This window comes from Bufo gargarizans, chromosome 5 (genome assembly GCF_014858855.1).
Source record: "Bufo gargarizans isolate SCDJY-AF-19 chromosome 5, ASM1485885v1, whole genome shotgun sequence".
Lineage (NCBI taxonomy): Eukaryota > Metazoa > Chordata > Amphibia > Anura > Bufonidae > Bufo > Bufo gargarizans.
Window position 1 is genome coordinate 364851599 of NC_058084.1, and position 9077 is coordinate 364860675.

Here is a 9077-nt window from a genome sequence, read left to right on the forward strand (position 1 = left end):
ACCAAAGTCTACTGATTGCCAGTAAACTAAGAGTTGGCACTTAATGCCAAGCAGCAGCTGCATAAGCAACTTATATTTTAGGGTGAATAGAAGAGAGGTATAACTGTTATGTGACAGCACTGTTGCCTTGCAGCGGAGATTCTGGGTCTGAATCTGACCAAGGGCAACATCTGCATGGAGTTTGTGTGAAGTTGGAAACACTGGTTTCCCCCCAAAATCTAAAAACATGATCATAGGTTAGATCAGAGTTTAGACTTTTAGCCCCAATGGGAATGGGGACTGATGTGAGTGACAACAATCCTGTACAGTGCTGCAGAATATGTAAGTACCATATAAATAAATACAATGAATAACCATTCAGTATATGATTTTGGCTCTTCATAGCATTGAGAAGTCTCATCATTTGTTCTTTCAACTTAGAAACATAACCCATGACCAAGATGTGAAGAATCAATATAAAGAAGATCTTATGGGGAATAAATATTACAGATTTATCTTTTTACTTTCTTAATAAATTAAAGGCATAACTCTTATCATGAAGAAACATGCCTGGAGATAAAACTAAACAATAATTTGGAGGATTTATAAGAAAAAAAATACATCTTGACTCACATCTTTTCATAGTAAAGGAAAGAAAAGAGATCAGTGCAAACCTGTCTATATTTTTTTTATTAGCCTTGAAAGATATAATGCAGTATGATGTCAGGATATATTATAATTGCACAGGAAACCAGAGATTCTAACCAAATAATCACAGAAGATAAATAAGCAAAGACTTGATGAATATATTTCCTCTAAAAGTTAGAAACAGTCCAAGGTTTTTGTTATAACACAGCTGTACCTTCTGCAAATTTTCTGTGACCACATAAATATAAAAATAACTCATTTCATATTGTACTTTAAGAGCTTTTTGTCAGTAATGCATGGATACAGAGAAATGTACTCCAAAGTAAATCTTTTCATCTTTGGATAGGAATTATCTCATTGGCAAACAGTTTTTAACTATGTCCTGCTGGCTGGGAAAAGTGTTGAGTACATTAGAAATGAATGCTCAGATTTAAAGGCGTTGTCCAATGAAATATTTTCTACAGTTTTCAAACCAGCACCTGGATCTGAATGTTTTTGTAATTGCATGTAAATAAAATTAATTAATGAAATCTATCTGTATAGCTGTTTGTTATTTTCATAATTTCTGTGTCTGTCTCACTAAGATAAATGCACATGCTCAGTTCCAGCCTTCAACTGTCACTAGCTGCAGCAGAAAGGACACATCCCCTAAGTAAGTGCAAGCCCCCTGAGCTGCCAGTCTAAAATAAATCTACCAGATCAATTGGAGTAATGAATGGAGAGATCTCTGGATCCATGTGAGGTCAAGGGATGGTTCTAGCTTTGTTAAAAAGAGGTTGTCATAAAACATGGTGTCTGATTTCCAATTAAATGCTGTTTCAATCCAGGTTGTACAAGTTTCTGTCTATAAGCAGACCTGAAGTGTTAACCACTGAAAATAACCTTTCTATTTCATGTATGTAGCAGATATTATAGATTACGGTGGTAATTTATTAATAACCCCTTGTGCTGGGGGTGGATCTGCCGAAGCACTGGCCTCTAAATAAGGCTACTTTCACACTAGCGTTTTTTGCGGATCCATCATGGATCTGCAAAAACGCTTCCGTTACAGTAATACAACCGCATGCATCCGTCATGAACATATTGTATTATGTCTTCTAAAGCCATGACGGATCCGTCATAAACACCATTGAAAGTCAATGGGGGACAGATCTGTTTTCTATTGTGCCAGATTGTGTCAGAGAAAACAGATTTGTCCTGGCACACAATGTAAGTCAATGGGGATAGATCCATTTTCCCTGACACAGTCTGACACGTTTAGCTCCGCTTCGTCAGGTGGACAGCGAAACTCTGCAGGCAGCATTTTGGTGTCTGCCTCCAGAGCGGAATGGAGACTGAACGGAGGCAAACTGATGCATTCTGAGTGGATCCTTTTCAATTCAGAATGCATTAGGGCAAAACTGATCCGTTTTGGACCACTCTTGAGAGCCCTGAACAGATCTCACAAACGGAAAGCCAAAACGCTAGTGGGAAAGTAGCCTAACTTCGGCGCATCCGCCGCCAGTCTAAATGTAAGCCAGCTTCCTTGCTGACTTAAATTTGATAAATGAGATGGGCCTGCTGGCTCCCCCCTTTCCTCGCCCACTCCACACCCCCTTTTTTAGACCTGGCGTGAGCAGGGAAAAGTTGCAGATTGCAGCGCAACTAGCTGTTTACTGTAGCCTAATTATGGAACATACCTATGCTATTACTGTCTGTTTTTATGGTGTAGGTTAAAATGATAGACAGATTAATGTTAGATTATGAAAGACAAGTGTGAAGAGAAGAACAGGAGAGCATAGTCATCAAACAGTTTGCCATTGACTTTCTCTGGGCTTGACCTTGACTAGAGATTATGGCTTGGAAAATAAAGTTGTTTACTGTATTACATCTGGAGTTTATAAGTTGTAATCCATATGATGCATTTTGAAGAGGGAAGCTGATTGTTTAATTTAATAAAATTTTAAGATTCAAATGGGCATGCCATAGCTACCTAATTGTGGCATTCCTACTGCAAGAGGATGTAATAGCACAAATAAAGTACAATAATGCCATAATTATAGAAAACATTCTGGTGCTAATGCTACGCTTATTTTGCAACTTTGAGATTCTTGGCAAATACATTTTGTACAAAATTATTTGGGCCCGTCTGCCAAACGTCAAGGCTCTGGTCATTTTGTTCTGGTCATGGAGGCCCAACTTTACCCCCTGAATCGCCGCATCCCAAGACCCATAACTATTTTTTTTTCTATCGAGCTGTGCGAGGGCTTGATTTTTGCGGGATGACTTGTAGATTTTATTGATATCATTTTGGGCTACATAGCACTTTTTGATCATTTTTTATTCAATTTTTTTGATGGTGAATAAGAAAAAGCAGCAACTCTGGCAGCATTTTTTGTTTCCTTTTTTTTATAGCGTTCATCTTACAGGATAGATATCATGACAATTGTATAGTGCGGGTCTTTATGGATGAGGTGATACTAAATATGTGGAGATTTTTCCAATTTTTTTCTATTGAAAAGCATTTTTTTATAGAAATATGGTGCATTTTTTCTACTTTTATTTAATATTTTTTTAACCATTTAATCATACCACAAGGGGACTACAATAGGCAATCTTTTGATTGCTTCTAAAATACATTGCACTATTCCTATTGTCCAATGTATTTGAATGTCAATGTTATACTGACATTCATCACCAGGCTACACCAGAGTGTCACAGCCTGCTCGAACATTCTGAAAACAGGACTGGGACCTACACTAGGCACTGGCCTGCGTGCACTGACATCGGCACCCCATGGTCTTATTTATTTTTTTGCTGTGGGAGACAGAGGGAGTCTCCTTCTGTAACAGCTTACAAGATTCCACTTCGCTCATGCCAGCCATTAGAGCTCTAATGTTAGAGTCGAGCCCCCGCTCTCCGCTGCCTAAGGCCCCTTAGAAACCAGCGCAAAAAAGTGTATTGGTGGTCACTAAGGAGTTAAAATATATCATTCCATTACTCTGACCAGTCAAATTTCAGTATAAGAAGCTTAAATATCTTGTATTTCTTGCACAATGCTATCCTGTTTCTTGGGTTCCACTTGCTGCTGAAAACTTTGTCTCTGCATCTTTGTCTTTTGTTGGCCTAAGAGAATGTATACATAATAAATCAGTATATTCTAACTAGGTATGGTATTGGGTGGCTTGCTGTTACTAGTTGGCTGTCCCTTCCCTTAAATAAAAAACATTTGCAGATCACAGATTCCTGCAAACTGTGCTTTGTTCTGTGGGAGGCATCCACTAGGCACCAGTTAATTGGGTAGAATAGCACACATCTGGTGGTAGCTCTCATAAAGTCTAGGTGCTCCAGTTTTAGTAAAATTTTATGAAGGTTATTTCTGAAGACCATCTACCTGCCTTTAATATTTTTCCCAGTAGAACTCCTCTTGGAGCTGCTCATGAAGAAACAACTACTCTCAAACATAGTAGTGTCTATGCCTGCATTTTTGTTGCTTTTAGGATCCATCCTCTAAAAGTATTTGTGGTAATTTTTCAATAGGGAGGTTTCAAGGTTAAGAATATATTTGAGATTTTTTTTTCTCTGTATGGTCTGGATCTGTCCAAAGAAGGCTCTTTGAATCTCTGACTAAATCTATTTAAATTTATTTATGATTTATGTGAGCCGTTTTTGTTTTACCGTTAAAAAAAACTGTGGAATGTTTCATGCATTTTGTATCTGAAATCCATCTCAGGCTGATGATCACAGCAAGCCTACTGACATATATTCTGTGAGACAAAAGCCTAATTGTCACTGTAAGGGAATTTGCTTAAACAAGCTGTATGAGTAACAGAAGGTGTTGCCTTTATTTGCTCAAAAACACCTTCAAATGTTTTTTTTCCAAGTACCTCAAACGAGGTGTTGACCTATTCTGAAGAGTTGTAATTGGTAATACTGAGACGCTTTGCCCTCAACCAGAGCCCTCTTTTATTTTTTTATATAAAATCCTCTTCAAAGCATGTGGTAGACATTCCCTTAAATGTTTGAGGGTCCTTTAAAGTGTTTGTGGGGATTCTTAGGAATGTCCCACTCTCATAAGACATTCCCCACGAGATCTTGCGAGCATTCAAGCACTCTTTTCTGATGGCAGATGGAGGTGGCCACCAGCACCCATTAAGTGGTGCTAGATGGCTGCCATCCACAGAACAAAGACATATGATTAACAACAGGATTGAAAGGTTACATAGTTACATAGTTAATACGGTTGAAAAAAGACATGTTCAAGTCCATCAAGTTCAACCAAGGGATAGGTGGGGACGTGAATCCCAGAAGGAAGTGAGACTCAGATTTCTTCACATTATCATAAGCATTAATGTCATTTACTTTTAAGAATTCATCTAAACCCTTTTTAAAACTGTCCACTGTTCCTGCTGTGACCACATCCTGAGATAGACTATTCCACAGATTCACAGTTCTTACAGTAAAGAAGCTTTGACACTTCTGGAGACTTAACTTTTTCTTCTCCAGTCAGAGGCAGTGACCCCTTGTCTTTTGAGGGCATTTTACATGGAACAGTTTTTCACCGTATTTTTTGTATTGCCCATTTATATGTTTGTATAGATTAATCATGTCCCCCTTAGACGTCTCTTCTCAAGACTAAATAAATTTAGTTATTTTAATCTTTCTTCATAACTAAGACGCTCCTGGTCCCTTAACAGTTTAGTCGCTCTCCTCTGTACTTTTTCCAGTACTACATAACTTACTGCCATCTGTTAAAATAGAAATGGTGCTATTAATCCCACCTCGATATCATTAATAAATAAATCAAATAATAGAGGACCCAGCACTGAACCTTGGGGTACATCCGGGACCATTCTGAATAGGAATCATTGACCACAACTCTCTGGACACGCCAGTTTTCAATCCAATTACAGACTATACTTTCCAAGCCTATAGACCTTACTTTACCTATTAAACGTCTATGAGGAACAGTATCAAAAGCCTTTGCAAGATCCAAAAACACTACATCCACAGCCACCCCTCTGTCCAGGCAACTACTCACCTCCTTATAAAAGCAAATCAGGTTAGTCTAACAACTTCTGTCCTTGGTAAACCCATGTTGGTTATCACTTCTAATATTATTTACAATCACATACTCCTGTATATAGTCCCATTAAGAGTCTTTCAAACATTTTCCCCACAACAAAAGTTAAACTGACTCATCTATAATTACCCGTGAAGGACCTAGATCCTTTTTTTAATATGGACACCACATTTGCCTTGCACCAATCACTTGGCACAGAACCAGTACCTAGAGAATCTTTAAAAATTGTAAACAGAGGCACAGCAATGACTGAACTGACCTCTTTAACCCTTTCATGACCAAGGGTCATTGATGCCCCAATGTCCAGGTCAAAATTTACAAATCTGACATGCGTCACTTTATGTGGTAATAGCTTTGGAACACTTTTACTTATCCACACCATTCTGAGATTGTTTTCTCGTGACACATTGTACTTCATGACAGTCATATATTTGAGTCAATATATTTCACCTTTATTTATGAAAAAATCCCAAATTTACCAAAAATGTGGAAAAATTCACAATTTTCCAAATTTCAATTTCTCTGCTTCTAAAACAGAAAGTCATACCTAATAAAATATTTATTACTTAACATTCCCCATATGTCTACTTTATGTTGGCATCATTTTGGAAATGTCATTTTATTTTTTTAGGACGTTAGAAGGCTTAGAAGTTTAGAAGCAATTCTTACAATTTTTAAGAAAATTTCCAAAACCCACTTTTTAAGGACCAGTGCAGGTCTGAAGTCACTTTGTGGGGCTTACATAGTGGAAACCCCCATAAATGACCCCATTGTAGAAACTACACCCCTCAAGTTACTCAAAACTGATTTTACAAACTTTGTTAACCCTTTAGGTGTTCCACAAGAATTAAAGGAAAATGGAGATGAAATTTCTAAATTTCACATTTTTGGCAGATTTTCCATTTTATAAAAAAAAATTCTTTAACACATTGAGGGTTAACAGCCAAACAAAACTCAATATTTATTACCCTGATTCCGCGGTTTACATAAACACCCCACATGTGGTCGTAAACTGCTGTACGGGCGCACGGCAGGGCGCAGAAGGAAAGGAATGCCATACGGTTTTTGGAAGGCAGATTGTGCTGGATTGGTTTTCTGAACGCCATATGTTTTTTATTTTTCTGCCGATCGTCTTGTGCAGGGGCTCGTTTTTTGCAGAAAGTGTTGAGGTTTATATTGGTACCATTTTTGGGTACATAGAATTTTTTGATCATTCATTATTACACTTTATGGGGCAAGGTGACGCAAAAATTGGCTGTTTTGGAACAGTTTTCATTTATTTATTTTTACAGCGTTCATCTGAAGAGTTAGGTCATGTGATAGTTTTATAGATAAGATCGTTACGGACGTGGCAATACCTAATATGTATACTTTTTCTTATTTATTTTAGTTTTACACAATAATAGCATTTCTGAAACCAAAAAAATGATGTTTTAGTGTCTCTATAGTCTGAGAATCATAGCTTTTTTATTTTTGGGGCGATTGTCTTAAATAGGGTATCATTTTTTGCAGGACGAGGTGACAGTTTGATTGGTACTATTTTGGGGGTCATACGCCTTTTTGATCGCTTGCTGTTGCACTTTTTGTGATGTAAGGTGACAAAAATGGCTTTTTTTACACATTTTTTTTTTTTTTATGGTGTTTATCGGACGGGGTCTATCATGTGATATCTTTATAGAGACGGTCGTTACGGACGCGGTGATACCTAATATGTGTTGTTTTTTATTTTTATTTTTTTTAGGGAAAAAAAGGCATTTTTTTTATTTTACATTTTTATTTATTTATTTTTTACTTTTATTTTTTTTCACATTTAATTTTTTTTTATCAAGTCCCTCTTGGATCATGAAGATCCAGTGGGGCTGATGGCTGTACTATACTTTGCAATGCTCTTGCATTGCAAAGTGTAATACATTCAGATGCCCTGTAGGTGGCAACAGCGGACGCTTTTGCAAAGCGTCCGGTTGCCAGGGCAACCATCGGGGCTGCCATCGCAGCGCAGCAGCCCCGATGGTGGAGAGAGGGAGCCCCCTCCCTCCATTAAACCCATAGATCCCGCTGCCGCGGCATCTCTGGGGTTACAGCAGAGTGTCAGCATAGAGCTGACACTCTGATGATGGCGGCGGTTCAGGAATGGAGCCGCCGCCATCAAGCACAGCAGGGGGACAGACCGAGGGGGGGGGGGCGGGCAGCGCTGGAAGGGGGGGGGGGCTGGAAACTGTCACGGCCAGCAGGAGGGGGCACTGATGGGACACAAGATGGGGCACTGTGGACATGGAGATGCTGCACAGATCGGGAGGCGCCTGCACAGATCGGGGTGGGGGGGGGCTGCACGGATCGGGGGGGGGGGCACGAGGACACTGATTTCAGGCTCTGATCTGCAGAGCGCAGATCAGAGCCTGAAACCGGCATTTTTTCACTGCCGCGATCCGATTGGTTAGTCTGCACAGACTAACCAATCGGATCGATTGCCGGCAAGGGGCCACTCTGATCGGTCCCTTGCCGGCATTACTGCACTGTATGCTGTCTGTGACAGCATACAGGGCAGGGGCAGAAGCTTTAATTGATTAAAGAGCTGCCAGAACGTTTATACAGGTCCTTCTAAAAAAAATAGCATATTGTGATAAAGTTCATTATTTTCTGTAATGTACTGATAAACATTAGACTTTCATATATTTTAGATTCATTACACACCAACTGAAGTAGTTCAAGCCTTTTATTGTTTTAATATTGATGATTTTAGCATACAGCTCATGAAAACCCAAATCTCCTATCTCAAAAAATTAGCATATTTCATCCGACCAATAAAAGAAAAGTGTTTTTAATACAAAAAAAGTCAACCTTCAAATAATTATGTTCAGTTCTGCACTCAATACTTGGTCGGGAATCCTTTTGCAGAAATGACCGCTTCAATGCGGCGTGGCATGGAGGCAATCAGCCTGTGGCACTGCTGAGGTGTTATGGAGGCCCAGGATGCTTCGATAGCGGCCTTAAGCTCATCCAGAGTGTTGGGTCTTGCGTCTCTCAACTTTCTCTTCCCAATATCCCACAGATTCTCTATGGGGTTCAGGTCAGGAGAGTTGGCAGGCCAATTGAGCACAGTAATACCATGGTCAGTAAACTATTTACCAGTGGTTTTGGCACTGTGAGCAGGTGCCAGGTCGTGCTGAAAAATGAAATCTTCATCTCCATAAAGCTTTTCAGCAGATGGAAGCATGAAGTGCTCCAAAATCTCCTGATAGCTAGCTGCATTGACCCTGCCCTTGATAAAACACAGTGGACCAACACCAGCAGCTAACATGGCACCCCAGACCATCACTGACTGTGGGTACTTGACACTGGACTTCAGGCATTTTGGCATTTCCCTCTCCCCAGTCTTCCTCCAGACTCT